A 15,933-nucleotide genomic window follows, 5' to 3' on the forward strand; every position below is an offset into this window, starting at 1 on the left:
TAAGGGAGCAGAATATTACCCGTATGGATATTCATTGGAGTCTTTGCAGATGCCGTTTACCAAGCTTGCAGGAACCAGTGGTGAAAATAGTAGCTGCTTTCAGAGAATATGAGGAATGAATGGGAAACATAGAAAAACATAATGAGTTGATCCTTATGGTGCCTACCAGTAAAGGATAACTAGGACATTTTGCCCATACCTGGACTTCACATTTAATCACAGCAGTGTCTTCTGTTCATTAACTGACATGTCACCTGAAGTTATTCTATACCTATAGGGAAGTAGTGGATTTCCCTATGATGGGAAAAACCTGTGAGTGCTCTCAGTCTGGAAAAATATTAATAAGCGATGTCCAGCACTTTGTCTCTGTTCTGTTCAGGCTCCCAGAAAGGACGCTGTAAAAAAAAAATCAAATCAACCTTTCTGTACCCCCTTCTTCTCTATCCTTGGCAAGCTGCTTGCAGGCTTGTACCAAATAAGCAGCTGGGATTTATTTACCATGATTGAGAAAGCATTTGAAAGTAGATATCTAATGTTTAAACACAAACATTTAAACGATTTTTCTATCCATAAAACAGTTACGTTTTGTTCATTTTGCTGTTGTGGGGAGGGGTAATGTATGACGTACATTTACTGACCATGGTAAATCCAGACTAACCTGGTAACTAGAGGTCAGTAAAAAAATTAAAGCCAAGTACTATTTTTTTTTTTTTTTTGGGTGGGATCAACAGGTTTGGTGCCCCCATTGGGACTTCTATTCATGAGTCCATTGAGGAGATTTTCCCCACCACTACAGCCGGGGATCTAAATCAACCTCCTACCTGCATCTTCTATATTCTTCTGGGTAATCCTCCAGAAGAATAAAGATCAAGTAAACCGTTCCAGGTGTATCTCAGCTCCCACATCCATCCACTATGGCCAGCTGCTGGTCTGGTTTGTCTTGCTTGCAAATAAGTAACGAGAATATAAAGTATTCAATACACAACCAAACTGTGGAAAACATTTTTTTTAGTTCATTAAATGGCACAGGATACAACCCTAATGTGCACACGATCGGAAAATCCGCCAGCAAAACTCCGATGAGAGCTTTTTGTCAGAAAATGCGACCGCGTGTATGCTCCATCGGTCTTTTGCTGGCGTTATTCCAGCCAGCAAAAGATTACGAGCATGCTCTCTATTTTTCGGTCGGGAAAAGTTCCTATTTGAAAATGCGATCGTCTGTACAAATTCCGACGTGCAAAATCCCTACGCATGCTCGGAAACAATTCGGAAACATTGAATTTCATTTTCTCTGCTCGTTGTATGTCACCGCGTTCTTGACGATCGAAAGTTCAGAGATCTTTTGTGTGACCGTGTGTATGCAAGGCAAGCTTGAGCACAATTCCGTCGGAAAAACCATCCAAGTTTTTTCTGACGGAAAATCCGCACGTATGTACAGGGCATTAGAAAAATGATATATAACCAAGTGTAGCGCTAAAAAATGAGAAAGAAAATATTGCTATACCACATATAATAGCAAAATGAATTGTGAAAAGATAGTGTTTTGTATACTTTGTGAACATTCATACATATAGAACACTTATGTTATAAAGCCTTAGGGTCACCAAAAGTGATACACTTTATAACATAAGTGTTCTATATGTATGAATGTTCACAAAGTATACAAAACACTATCTTTTCACAATTCATTTTGCTATTATATGTGGTATAGCAATATTTTCTTTCTCATTTTTTAGCGCTACACTTGGTTACATATGATTTATTACAAATTTTCTATTTGTTGTGTTAGCTGCTTACATCTATGACTTTATTAGGGTTGGGCATGGTTTATAGGTTTTTTATGCACATTAGAAAAATGTCTTCCACAGTCGGATGGTGTGGTGAATCATTCATTATCTTACAGACAGCTACTGAGGCTTTAATGCAGGGTAGTGTTCTAGAGTAGCAGTCTTGGTAGTTGCTGATCTGGCCCATTTTTCATTCCATACTAAAGTCTTTTAGCTCTTTATATTCAGTATTAATAGAGTTCCACCCTGAACACGGAGGCCTCTACATTGTTAATGAAAAGGCTGATTAAATGGTCATGCATTATGTGCAAGGGCCTGCTTTCCTGGGTGCTCATGTGAGTGTTTGCATGTAGTAACCAGGCGATAGTTATCATCACAGCGAGGAATCTGAAAAGCTTACTCATTACTGCCCAGCTGGTGATCACTGTAATTAGAGCCTTGATTTGTCATAATACATATATATATGTCAATACAAGATTTCTCCAGCACTTTCTATAGCTAATCACCTAATTAAACATTTAGGTAAAAATTGCAGGTGTTTTTTTGCAGCTACTTGTGAAAGCTCACTAGCACACCAAGGTGCCTTTGCAAAGTGTCATCCATAACTCTAAACTGTATGAAGCTGGCACACACAGACACACATACATATATATATACAGTATATATAAACTGAAAGCAGGCTTGCCCCTGAGGTAGCCTAATCTTCCTTAAAGGTACAGCAACCCACATCTAATACAGTATACCCCAGACACTTTTTTAGGTACACCTGTTCAACTGCCTGATAACACAAATTGCTAATCAGCTTATTACATGGCAGCAACTCAATGCATTAAGTTAAGTTAATTATCTAGACGTGGTGAAGATGAATTGCTGAAGTTCAAACAGAGCATCAGACTGGGGAAGAAAGGGGATTTAAGTGACTTTGAACATGGCATGGTTGATTTTGCCAGATGAGCTGGTCTGAGTATTTAAAAAACTGCTGATCTACTGGGATTTTCAAACACAACCATCTCTCAGGTTTACAGAGAAAGGTTCGAAAAAGAGAAAATATCCAGTGAGCGGAAGTTGTGTGGACAAAAATGCCTTATTGATGTCAGAGGTCAGAGGAGAATGGGCAGACTGGTTCGAGATGATGGAAAGGCAACAGCAACTCAAATAACCACTTATTACAACCAAAGTATGCAGAATACCATCTCTGAATGCACAACATATCGAACCTTGAAGCAGATGGGCTACAGCAGCAGAAGATCACACCAGGTGCCACCCCTATCAGCTAAGAACAGGAAACAGGTTACAATTTGTACAGGCTTACCAAAATTGGACAATAGAAGATTGGAAAAACATTGGCTGAGTCTCAACTTCAGCTGCGACATTCAGACGGTAGGGCCAGAATTTGGTGTAAACAACATGAAAGCATGGATCCATCCTGCCTTGTATCAATGGTTCAGGCTGGTGGTGGTGTAATGGTGTAGAGGATGTTTTCTTGGCACACTTTGGGCCCCTTAGTATCAATTAAGCATCATTTAAATGCCACGTCCTACCTGAGTATTGTTGCTGACCATGTCCATCCCTTTATGACTACAGTGTACCCAACTTCTGGTGGCTCCTTCCAGCAGGATAATACACCTTGTCACAAAGATCAAATCATCTCACCACTGGAACATGACAATGAGGAGAGGAGATTTGAATTGATTTAAATTGATAACATAAAAGTCCAATAGGCAGTGACGTAGTGATATGAGTGATGATTCATAAATAATATAGATCTTCAGTGAACAAAAATCTTCCACCACACCGCTGTGAACTGTGATCTCCACTCCCCTTCAGCGAGCAAACATATTATTTATGAATCATCACTCATATCACTACGTCACTGCCTATTGGACTTTTATGTTATCAATTTAATATACACTGTATGAATTTTATTACACTAAAATATTTTTTGATTATTTTTGAGTGATACTTAATAGGTTGTCACTTTTTAGTTTATTGTGGTAAATATACACATGTACATACAATTTTTGTTATAATTAGCGCTGCTATTTGATTTCACTTGAGGTAAGGGCAGGTTTTAGTGAATCATTTATTATTATTAACTGCGTAATGCTATCATGTCAATATGGATCAAAATCTAATGAAAGGAAAGTCCAGGTGGCTGCACACCAAACTGAGATCCAAATGCCTTTATTCACATAAAACCATGAAGAGCATGAGGAGCACTACATGTACAAGCAAGGGAGGCATGGCTTACATGTTTCGCACACGAATTGTGCTTTATGGACCAAAATCTCTGAGGAATGTTTCAAACACCTTGTTGAATCTATGCCATGAAGAATGAAGGCACTTCTGAAGGCAAAAGGGGGTCCAACCCAATACTAGCAAGGTGTACCTAATAAAGTGACGGTGAGTATATAGTAGCGGGCATGGCTAAGCACTCCGCGAAATATATATATTACATTTTTTATACAAGGAATGCAAAATGAACGCATTCCAGGAGCCCCCTGTGCCTAAGATTTCACCATTTCTGTAGTCACATTGGGGAGAAGAATAAATTCTGCACTCCCCCTACTGCCTGGGCTTCCCCCATGTTGCCTCCCTCCACCACCCCAACCCCCCCCCCCCTGCATGTTTCAGGATGGAGAGCGGAGGATATGGCCCCTTCCTTTTCTAAATGAACACAGTGAACACACTCGCTCACTGTGTCCATTTATAACTGAAGCATTGAATGCTCAGATATATATAGAAAAAGGAAAATTAAAGGTACCAACATCCCAAAAATATTAACTTCAAAAAGGAAAGGATTTGGGGGGCAGACAGGATTTTTCCGGTACCGTCATGAGACATTACACCATCCTAATTTTTTCAGAATAAAGTTTATTTACATAACATCAACATACATATTAAAATAGATATTATGTTATTGAAGGCTGATTTTATACATGTTTTGTAAATTGGGGACATTTTTGGTCTCGGTGGAAACCTAGTAGAGGGGGTATTACCACTCAGAGTGAAAGTGTCCTTCAATATCTATTTTAATATGTATGTTGATGTTATGTAAATAAACTTTATTATGAAAAAATTATGATGGTTTAATGTCTCATGACGGTACCGGGAAAATCCTGTTTGCCCCCAAATCCTCTCCTTTTTGAACGTAACTGAAGCATAGTAAAATGTGTTTTCTATGCTTCCGTTTTTGAATGAACAGGAAGCTGCTCAGCACAGAGCACTTCCCCTTCATTCACTGTCATGTGCAGCTGAGGCTGCAGAGAAAGGCGTGTGTGTTTGAGCTTTGGGGTTCACACCTTAATACAGTATATGGTAGTAGATTATATGGTCATATGGTTTCCAATGGCATAGTTCACACCAGTGCGGTCAATTCCAGTGCTTTCCAGTTCCAGAAAAAAAAAGTGCAATATTTTCTGCACTGAACTGTACTGGAAAAACACATCACTAATGCACCAAAACACACAGGTCTTTATTTAAGGTGAAGAAAATAAGAGAGGAAAAATGCGCAGGAGAGTGTCAAAAATGCATCAAAAACATGCATACAGAAACACATCCAGAATGCATCCTGACTGTGTTTCTATGGTGTGAACCGTCCTTAAATGTGGGTGGAGGACGAATGTAAAAGCCCAGCACTCTATTCTCTCTTGACTAATATAAACTCAACCACCTCAATTACCACTTCCCATCTTGCAGTCTTAAATTTTTAGGTTTTTATTTTCTGGCAATAATTATGGGGGGTATGCTCATCAATTGTTAATGGGAGTTGTGAAAAGCTGTAGAATGTAGGTAAGTGTGGGACTCGTACATGATGTGTATACTAAATTCTCAGACTTTTTCAAACAATAATAATCATATGGAAATGGCCATGTCTGACTGTTGCCAGATGTCTTGATTATCATGCTTATCCAATAGCTTCACTAGTTAGCAGTGGCGGCTGGTGCTCAATTTCCTTGGCTGTGGGCAGCCCGCGCCCCCCACCCTTTGCTCAATCGACGATTTGCTTGCCCGCTCGCCCGTCACCTGATAGGCCTCTCCACCAGCCTCACACTTACCCCATCCAGGTCGTGGCTTTGGCGGCTCCCCCCTTTACCTCCCGAGTCCCGGTGGTCGCCTCTCCTCCCAGCCAATTGGCACTTAGGACTTGTGGCCAATTGGGTCTTAAGACTTTTGGCCAATCGGGTCTCAGGACCCGCTTCCTGATTGGCCAGGAGGAGAAGCAGGAAGACATTAGCGAATATTCATTTACTAATGTCACACAACTGGGTGGGCTCCGGGTGCAGTGCTCTGCGCCCGGAGCCCACCCTTTTTGAAACCAATTAGAGCCTCAGGCTCTAATCATGTACTTCCAAAAAAAAAAACCCATGTAGATTAGGGGCCGGGCTCATGGATTAGGGGAGCAGCGCCCCTGTGCCCCACAACCGCTGGTTAGTGAGCTGTTGTGTCAAAACAACTGTAGAAGCAGTGAAAAAAAAATGTTCCAAATCCGTATGCTTGCATCATAGTAGTAAAGCCCTAGGATGAGCATGACAGCCAGGAAACTAGCATCTGCTAAAAAACCAAAATGTTAATGGAAGCTTTTTTTTTTCTATCAAGAAACCTTGAAGCATATGCTGAATGTAACATAGACTTTAAAGCCTGAATGCTTCTACAATAGGCCAAAATGTCTATAACAAAGGCAGTGCCAGTCCCACAAAGGGTTTTTGTTTAAAGCAAATGTCAAGATAAACTAAAAAAACATATGCAGTACAGTACATCTCCGCCATACTCGCACATTCCCCCATGTTTCATCCTTTTACAGACCTTGCGAGTACAGAAAAATTCCCATTGATCTGCAGGAAATGCATCCAGATCCCACACCTGTTTGGGTTGATAAGACAACATTTTTGTGAACTGAGTGGTGTCTGCCCTGTCTAGTGTCTTTTACTAAATGATACAACTATTCTCATGCTCGGATTTCTACAACACAAAGGCTAATCATTTTGTAGTCCTTGATGATCACTCAAACAGCCCAAAAGGGCTGTAGGAGAATAGGAGAAATGAATTGTCAGTTTTTTCAGGTGGACCTCAATGAATGCTCCATGCATCTCCATAGAGCGACGGATGTCAGCGGCGACATGTCCGCTGACATCCGATCCGCTCCGCTAAATCCAGACTGATGGCGGACCTATTTTCCATCTGTCTGGAGGATCGGAAGAAAATGAACAGGTGGTCCGTTTTCATCCAATCTCTCCATAAGGCTGGGTTCACACTTGGATGAGGGTTTCCCCGCATCGAATTTGCATGACAGGACCTCAATGGGGCAGTCGCGGTCCACATTGGAAAAGGGGGGGGGGGTGTCAGGACAAGTCTGATCATTGGAGGAGAGCAGGCTGAGATTCCCAGCACAGCTAGAAGACTGGCCATGCTGTGCCCTCTTGCTTAGTGTGGTCAGTTTTTAATAGGAAAGCAGGGGGACTGGCAGGAATACCAGGAATTTCACACAAAGGAGGCAATACAAAAAAAACAGGATTCTTTTTCATACAAGTACTCTTAGATTGTAAGCTCTAAGGAGCAGGGCCCTCTGATTCCTACTGTATCAAATTGTATTGTATTTGTACTGTCTACCCTCAAGTTGTAAAGCGCTACATAAACTGTTGGCGCTATATAAATACTGTATAATAATAATAATAAAATAATACAAGTACATGGTACAGCAGGTATATATCAGGAATATAACATGTTGGGTTTACATATTCTTTACAGTATTATTTTAAACTTTTTTGGGAGTTTTGGGGAAAATCCAGAGGCATTAGAACACCTGTGAGATTTTATTGCTATCTGTATCCCCTTTAGGGAGATACACCTCCTCTATTTGTCCTGCTGACGGTTATCGCCAAAAGTATACAGAAATTCCAAATTTTCGACTGATCGCCAGAACAGGAATATAGATTAAATCTTCCAATGGATCCCTAGTTCTGGTGACTGCCAGAGGTTCCCCCACTGTTGTGGTTTTGGACAGGAAGTGAAGGGAAATCTCCCCAATGGGACATGTCGGCAAAAAACCTTGCAGGGGTGAAACCTCTTTCTTACTCAATCAAGATTAAAAGAAAAAAAGTTTTGCGAAATTTCAGGTTTCTATTCTTTTATTCCTCTGCGGTGCCCTGGCCTCGTGCCTGCCCTCCTATCAGCTCCCGGACAGAGCACACTCCCCTTTATGTTAGGGTGATCCATGAGTTTTTCACTTTGAGGGGACCAGGATGTGCATTGAGTTCTGCACTCATATTTATATGTAAGTATGGCCATCTGGCAGGTGAACCATTTATGAATTTTGTAACTTTATTTCATATATTTCTTTATTGATATCTTCTTTCCACAGATGCAAAAATGTTATCGGGTAGAGACTCCAGCTCATAATTGATTCAACTTGAATGTACAGTATATTGCATATACACTATATTGCCAAAAGTATTGGGACACCTGTCTTTACACGCACATGAACTTTAATGGCATCCCAGTCTTAGTCCGTAGGGTTCAATATGGAGTTGGCCCACCCTTTGCAGCTATAACCACTTCAACTCTTCTGGGAAGGCTGTCCACAAGGTTTAGGAGTGTGTCTATGGGAATGTTTGACCATTCTTCAAGAAACGCATTTGTGAGGTCAGGCATAGATGTGGATGAGAAGGCCTGGCTCGCAGTCTCCGCTCTATTTCATCCCAAAGGTATTCTATTGGGTTGAGGTCAGGACTCTGTGCAGGCCAGTCAATATTCTCCACCGCAAACTCACTCATCCATGTCTTTATGGACCTTGCTTTGTGCACTGGTGCCCAGTCATGTTGGAACAGGAAGGGGCCATCCCCAAACTGTTCCCACAAAGTTGGGAGCATGAAATTGTCCAAAATGTTTTGGTATGCTGACACCTTAAGAGTTCCCTTCACTGGAACTAATGCCGCGTACACACGATCGGAAATGCCACCAGCAAAACTCCGATGAGAGCTTTTTGTCAGAAAATGCGACCGTGTGTATGCTCCATCAGTCTTTTGCTGGCGGAATTCCATCCAGCAAAAGATTGAGAGCAGGTTCTCTATTTTTCGGTTGGGAAAAGTTCCTATCCGAAAATGTGATCGTCTGTATGCAATTCTAGCGCGCAAAAAAATCACGCATTCTCAGAATCAAGTACGAGACGGAAGCGATCGGTATGGTAAAACTACCGTTCGTAGTGGAGATAGCACATTCGTCACGCTGAAATGTTTTAAATAGTTTAATGCAGCGCATTCTCTTCTTCTTTAGAATGCTAGAATAATGAAGTTGTTTTGCTGCTCATATTCACACAGAGTTCTCACAAACTTATTTCTTTATTATTTCTCGTGATCTCCTGAATAATCTTTTTTGTTTTTTAAGCCAGATCTCCATGAGAATGTTTATAATTTTTTTTATAGTCATTTTTATTTTATTTTTTTAATCAAGATCTCCTGTTGTTTTTTATTTTGTATGCCACGTTTCCACAACAACATTATTATCTTGTATTTGAAAACCTCAAGGAGGTTGCTTGGTGTCCCTTGTTGATTGGACATTGTATTTTTGAAATGTACCTGCCTACTCACAAAAAAACTTTCCTATTTGAAGAAAAACACATAGGCAAGTGTTTTCATATAAAAAAAAATCTCCATTTATTCTGGCTCTTAATAACAAAAAAAAAGAGAAAGGCAGCGCTGGAGAAACTGCTTGAATTTGTGAAGCCTTTGTACCCCAGGGCAGACATCATCTCTTTGTAAATTAAAATTGGTAGCCTGATAAGTCCATATAATAGGCAGCACAATCTGGTCCAGGACTCCCAAACAGCAGCAGATGACATATATGTCCCCTGGCTGTGGTACTACAACAGCCTGCGTCTTCTGTCAGACTAGACTGAAGCCAGGTCATCACTTTCTTGTCTTCCTTGCAGCCTTCCCTCCACGCTGCCCTTCACAATTCCCTGCAGCCTTCCCTGCAGGCTGTGGCTCTGGAGGTGGACTTGTGGCAGGAGGATGGGCGAGCACACATAAGTGGACACCATCGGTCATTTGCCCCCTCAACCCCTTGTAAATGGCCTCAAAAATTTTTTTTTCACAGTTGAGGCGTTGGCCCTCCTCCATTTTGTGCAAATTTGAGGCTATATAGTAGCCATAGGCCTCTCCAGCGTCGAGGGGGGATTTCAGGGCCTCATTAGCCTCCTTAATGAGGACAAGTGCTGCCTCCTCCATGTTCCTCCCCTTCCTGGGCCTTTTGGGTGGAAGGCGGAGGGGAGGGACCTGGGATTGGGTGAGGCCGGGCCCTGCTACCTCCTGGCTGACACTAACCCCAGCCTCCTGGCTGACACATCCCCCTGCCTCCTCCTGCATGCCACATTCCAGAGCCGGCTGGCTGAGGTCTTCCTGTGTATGAAAAAGGGACATAGTTTTAGTTTTTGGTTCATCAATCACACACAATTTTAAACGCATGATTGTTGCAAATTGAATGTTAATAAATAGAAAAGACTATCATTCTGAGCCCAGCATTTTTCATTCATTCATTACCAATCATTTTTGGCCCCTACTGTCTATTGATATGTCAAACACTTTTTGTTAAATCATTCATTTCTTATCAATAATAACATCTAGTTAACAACAACAATTTTCGACAATAAAAATGTTCAAAAATACTATACCTGGCTCCAGCTGGGCTCCTCAATTTCCTCCAGGATGGAAGGCCCAGGTTGATCCTCGGAAGCCTGTTGAGGGAAGGGTTGAGGGAAGGCTGGAAGAAAGGGGGGCCGGAAGAGTCTAAAGTGATACCCTGGCTTCCATCTGGTCTTCCAGAAACCGCATCTTTTTGTAGTACCACAGACTGGGTACATACACATCCTCTGCTGCTGCTCCTGACCTCATGGACTTATGGACCTTCTGAAGCTCCTTCCTATACGTTCTTCTCAAGCTACCAATTTTCCTCTCCACAAAGTCGATGTCTGCGTTGGGGACCTGCGTCTTCACAAATTCCAGCAGTTTCTCCAGCGATGCCTTCCTAGCTGGTTTATTTCTATATAAGGGGTTTTTCACCTCCCACAAACTGCGCATATCCCTGTATTTATCAATGAACTGCCCATGATTTCCGGTTCTTTAAATTGTTTCATTTTTGTTGCACGACCAAAAAAAAGACAAAAACACTAATATCAGGCTAAAGTCTCCTAATCTTATCCCAGTATAGGCCTCAATCTAGAATCAGTATAGGCCACTCATGTCCCAAGTTAAAATGTTTCCTTCGTTATTACGTTCGTCGCTTCCGTTCCTCCTTCTTCCGCACACAGAACATAGGTACGACACACGCGTGTTAGCTTTATATACACTGCGCATGTGTGAAACTCCGCACGTGTCGCCCGCTCCTGACATTCTTTCAAGAATATTCCCCGCCCCTTCTCTTTCAGAGTGCAGTGGGAGACGACATGGCGGAGACACAGCAGGTGCATGATAATAGCAGTAACGAGGAGGAAAGCCTGGAGCAAGAAACGTCCCAATCCAGGAGGAGGAGATTTAAGGCCTCAAATATGGCCTTTGTAGAGATGGTGGTGATGGTCAACATATTGAAGAGGGTCGACTATGATGGAGAGTATGGACCGTACACCAACCCTAATCAGAGAAAGGCCAAGGTCGTGACTAGTTGTGAAGAGTCTGCAAAGGAATTTTGGGGTACAACGATCCAAGGAGCAACTGAGGAAAGGCTGGTCAGACCTGAAACTGAGGGAACAGGATCAGTATGGAAGGATCAAGAAAGTGCTTCTAAAAAGTAAGTAGTTGTCGTGTGTTCCTATTCTTATAATTACTTGCATGCTGCTCCATGTGCTTTTCTTTACTATTGGACAGTTTAAAATGGCGACTTTCATGTTCATGGGCACAGTAATCGGTCATAGTAAACATAGTTTGTTTGCCAACTAAATACAATGTTTTGCCAGATACAGGGTTAACTACATTTGGTCATGATTTGTATTAAAAGAAGTTTAGGACATTGTTGTCTAGATGTGTTTGAAACTAGAAGGAATTACAAACTTGATTCAGTATAAGGAGATGACACTCAGCAGCTGTTTACACATCTGGACTCAGGAGCGCTAGAGTGGGACACCAGAACAAACTTTTTAGGGTGTCCCACACAGGTGCTCCAGTGGATACTTGGGGTGTCTCCATGTGTGAAACTTGTCCAAAAAAAGGGAAGTATTCCAGCTTTTTTAAGGGAATAAATCATGTCTTCTAATATAATGTTTTTGGCAGATACAAGTTAACTACATTTGTTCAGGCCTATTTGTAATAAAACAAGTTTATGATGTTGTTGTCTAGATGGGTTTGTACTAGAATGAAATGCAAACTTAATTCAGTGTAAGGCACATCTGGACTCAGGAGCACTAGAAGAAAAAACTTTTTAGGGTGTCCCACACAGGTGCTCCAGTGAATACTTGGGGTGTCTCCATGTGTGAAACTTGTCCAAAAAAAAAAAGGGAAGTATTCTAGCTTGGTTAAGGGAATAAATCATGTCTGCAGCTTTGAACTCTGCCCAAACAGACAATTGTACCCCACTTCCAAGAAATGTTTCATATTACTATTTCTGGCCTCAAATATCTGTGTGCTAAGTATACCTGTTGTTTCATTCTCATAGGGGAGAAAAGACTCAGGATGCCTGAGGACTCCAGGACCCCCCCCCCCACCTCCTGAAGAAGGGGACCAGGAAACACCACAAGCTGAGGGTGTGGAGGAAGGAGAGGTGGTGGAAATTGTCACTACAACAGGTGAGTGTCTGACACCACAGATTCAGGTAATAGATGTATGCCAGCATATTTATATATATATAATATGGTGTGTATTTTTTCTTTTAGGTGATGTGCATGTTGTTGAAGAACAAGCTCCTGATTTCACCACTGACAGTGCCCAAAGGCTTATCCAGGACATCATGTATTGTATTCAGGATTTAGACTTTATAAAGCAAAAAACACATGAGATTGAAGTCAAACTGAAGAACATGCTTGATGTACTAGGAAGAATATAAATACCCAAAAAATGCCACCTTTTTTTTTTTTTTTTTGTGTTTTTAACAATTTTTTATGCATTTTAAAAGCCAAATTTTGAAGATGCGCACAGTGGGGTTGATTTACTAAAGGCCAATAGACCGTGCACCTTGGAAAGTGCAATTGCACTCTGCAAGTGCAAGTGAAGTTGCTCCAGAGCTTAGTAAATGAGGTAAAGCTTCACTTTGTAAAGAATACCCAATCACATGCAAGAAAAATTTAAAAAAACAGCATTTTTGGTTGCACATGATTGGTTGATGAAAGTCAGCAGAGCTTCTGCTCATTCACTAAACTCTGGAGCAACTGCTCTTACCATGTGCAACTGCACTTTCCAAAGTGCACAGTCTTTTTGCCTTTAGTAAATCAACCCCAGTGTGTCAACATGTGCTATCTGCTATCAAAGGATAGTAATGTACACGTTTTGTGGCTGCAACCCCTTCCTCGCAACACAAGTAGGTGTGAGGAAGTGGTTACACCCCCAAAACACGTCCATTGATCCCACATAGCACATGTTGACATTAGGTATGAGATCAGGAGGAAAATCCCCAGTTTGACTCCCAATTTGTGTTAATCTTCCAAATTTGGCTTTTACAGGGGTGACATCACCCCATCTGATGAAGGCAATATTAAGACATTTTGGACACTATAATGTCTGATATTGCCTTCAGGTTTTCAATGTTGAACTTTGTAAGTTTATGAGTTGTGTATGTTATGTTTTGAAACATGCCTGTTTATGTACCCTAAAAAAAAAAATTCAAGGTAAAACTTTATGAAACCCATATTTTTTGATTTAAAAAAAAAAAAAGTTTTACTCACATGTGCATGTGCACGGAGTAAAAGGTTTTATACTCAACAATGTGTGGCTTCTTCTTTCAATGATCAATACCAGTTTTTGTATTAAGTTTGCGTTTACAGTGACAATGGGTGTTATTTAATAATGGAAAAACCATTTGGCACTACAAGTGCACTAGGAGAACCTAGGAGACAGCAAAAAGAAACACAAGCAGTAAATGAAAATCAAGATTTTATCTGATAAAATAGAAAATGTATTCCAAATTGGCTGGCAAAGCAATGGCCCCGCCTACCCATAAAATATTCAACATATTTTTCCCGCACTTCAGGCACTTTGGGGGGGGCAAGCCAGGACAGCCCGCTTCCAGGGCCGTCAGTGCTTTATTAAGTCCGGCCTCAGGCCCAACTGAGGCAACATATCTTGGATTATTTCGTTTGAAAAAGTTGTGCAGTATGCAGCAAGATAACACAATGTGATTTAGTTTGTACTCTGCCATATTTATGGTAGTTAAAGATAGGCGGAACCGGCTGGCCATTATCCCAAACGCATTCTCCACGACTCTCCAGCCGGTACTTAAACACCCTCTTCTCTGGGGTGAGGGTCCTCTGGGGGAATGGCCTCATCACGTGATCACCCAGACCGAATGCCTCATCTGCGACAAACACAAATGGCAGTCCCTCAACATTATCTTCCGCAGGTGGCAACTTCAAGCCACCACTCTGGAGACGTTGAAAGAACTCGGTCCGGGCAAAGACTCCACCATCCGACATCCGGCCATTCCTCCCCGCGTCCACATACAGAAACTCATATGTCGCCGACACCACCGACATCAACACAATACTATGAAACCCCTTATAGTTATAATAGTATGACCCCGAATGGGGTGGTGGTACGATGTGGACGTGTTTCCCATCAATTGCCCCTTCACAGTTGGGAAAGTCCCAACGGTCGGCAAAGTGGGATGTCACCGTCTGCCATTCCTGTGGCGTTGAAGGAAACTGTGGAGTCAAACAAAAAAAATTAGTAATTTTGCACATAAACATTGCAAGCAGATTAGACACAAACATTCTTAGCCAACACCAGTATAACATTTTTTTTAAGGAGTATTTAAAGGAAAAAAATAAGGTCCACTTAGCAGATTCACCCCCCCCCCCCCCTCTGATGGCCCATTGTAACAATTTTAGGGGGGGGGGGTGTTTTGGAGAGGTAACCCTCTCCACTTCATTGAGAGCTGAATTAATAAATAATGTGTGTTACTTTGGCCAGCTCCTCCTTACTTACACTATTGGAAGCCCACTGGACAGGTAATAAGTGTCATAATACAAAAATATGAATACACACTGTACAAATTGAAGCACATTTTACATTCTGCAATTAACTAGCAAGATAATAGGAGAACCAAACTTTAAACAGTACAATTTGAAATGTTTCAGGCAGGCCCTTGCATTACATGCTTTGGTGAATTCATCCGAAAATATGAACACAAAAGAGGTAGGTATAGTGTGTATGGGTTTGGCAAAGTCAGCAGATAGAGGATTGGTATGGGTTGATTTAGCGGTTGGGGGAGGGAGGGTTTAAAATGATTTTGGGACCCCCCAAAAAAAGCCTCTGGCACTCTTCCTTAATTTAAGAACACAAATAACATTTGTACACATTTTAGGGGGTGTTTAGGGTAAAGCACTACTATGGAGCTGACAAAATACATTGTTAAGTGACTAGGCTAGGTGGATATGGGCCCAGGATAGCATACTGGGGAGGTTATTGAAGGTAAATATGCATAAAATTTGGAAGTTTAAAAACTGCCAGCATGCCTGAGGACAAAGGGGACATTCGCAGCATATTACAATCATGGTAATTAGGGAATGATGAAAGAAATACAATACATTAGCAAACAATAAATACATAGAATGTGATGTTAAAGGAGAAAACTTACCCTAATATAGTCCTTCTGCAGGACCTGAATGATAGCATAACAGGTCTCTGGAATAATGATCTCCAGAGCCTGGGGGGAGATGCCAGTCAAGAACTTGATGTCCTGCAGACTTCTCCCCATCACAAAGTACTGCAACGTGGCAACTAGTCTTTGTTCGGGAGTGATGGCTTTCTGCATGCAGGTGTCCTGCCTGCTAATAAAAGGGGACAGCAAAGCCAACAAACGGTGAAAATTGGGATCCGTCATCTGGAGATAATTCCTGAAATCATCAGGGTTATTCTCCTGGATCTCCCGCAACAAAGGCATGTGAGAGAACTGGTCACGCTGGAGCAACCAATTCTTGGTCCATGAACTCCTCCCCACCCTGTTCATG

The 15,933-nt window shown here is 41.6% G+C and overlaps 1 pseudogene; it reads left to right on the top strand.

The window, feature by feature from the left end:
• The window catches only part of LOC141145934 (sperm-associated antigen 6-like), a 156,160-nt pseudogene that overhangs the window by 61,244 nt on the left and 78,983 nt on the right, over positions 1–15,933 (top strand).

Source organism: Aquarana catesbeiana, linkage group LG05, assembly GCF_042186555.1.
Source record: "Aquarana catesbeiana isolate 2022-GZ linkage group LG05, ASM4218655v1, whole genome shotgun sequence".
In the NCBI taxonomy this organism is placed as follows: Eukaryota; Metazoa; Chordata; class Amphibia; order Anura; family Ranidae; genus Aquarana; species Aquarana catesbeiana.